Raw genomic sequence first — 1,029 nt, forward strand, 5'->3', positions numbered from 1 at the left:
TCCCATTGCGCACGCAGACCTCACCTCGAAAGCAAGGATCATGGCTGGTACGGCTCGGGTGCCGGACATTGAGCGCAGAGGTCAAAAGTGCCGGTTTTCAGGCCCCCTCAAAAAACCTCCAACTTTGACGCCTTACAGCTTCTAAACGGTTTGAGCTACGAACCTGGGCGTGTGCTCATTAGCTTTATTAGCTCTTTTTCTACAACATGGCGTCAACGGATCGTGGATAAAAAATATTTTTGACCGTTTCCCCAAAATTTGGGTATTTTCAGTAAAATTTGGTCGTTTTGGGTAAGTATTTCTGAAGATATCGGTCGTAGATCAAATCTGTGACCATATTCTTGTTCCTTGGGCAATTTTACATAAGAATTCTGATTTTCAGCCACTTAGCACCAAAAACCTCAAAGTAGTAAAGAAACTCCCAAATTAGGTAAAAAAAAGTGGCAAATTTAGAAAACATTGGTTTTCTCGGCTAATAAATTTTTTAGCGACCTAATATTTTAGGATGTTTTTTCTTACCATAAGGGCATCTCAGAAAAAAATTTTGGTCAAAATCGGAGGGGGTCATGGGAAGGCGTTGCACGTATTAAATAAATTAGCTCTATTGGTCCGCCCCGGCTCGGCTCCCCCCACTCCCTTTTTTTTCCTTTGACGAGTCGAGTTTTGCCATGGAAACGGCGATTTTGACAGCAAATTTCTCAAAATTGGCCACCAAATTTTTGACCAGATTTCAACATCAGAATCAGCGTTCAAAGTTCTACTAGTCTGCAAAATCTCGTTAAAATCGTATAGAAAACTTCCGAAATGCATAAAGGGCCACACAAATCAAATCTCGAGCCGGCTGAGTCCTGGGTATACTATAAGGCTACTTCGTGCCTAAAAACTGAATCATATGAGATGGTCCAAGCAAAAGTGATCATGTGTTTGAACAGCTGTGGAAGGCCGCTATAGACGCAGTTTCAATTATCTTACATTTAAAATTTGAAATGTGGGCGAGGAAAGTCAACAAATTAAAATATAACCAATAGG

Source organism: Thrips palmi, unplaced genomic scaffold, assembly GCF_012932325.1.
Source record: "Thrips palmi isolate BJ-2018 unplaced genomic scaffold, TpBJ-2018v1 HiC_scaffold_16, whole genome shotgun sequence".
Taxonomy (NCBI): Eukaryota; Metazoa; Arthropoda; class Insecta; order Thysanoptera; family Thripidae; genus Thrips; species Thrips palmi.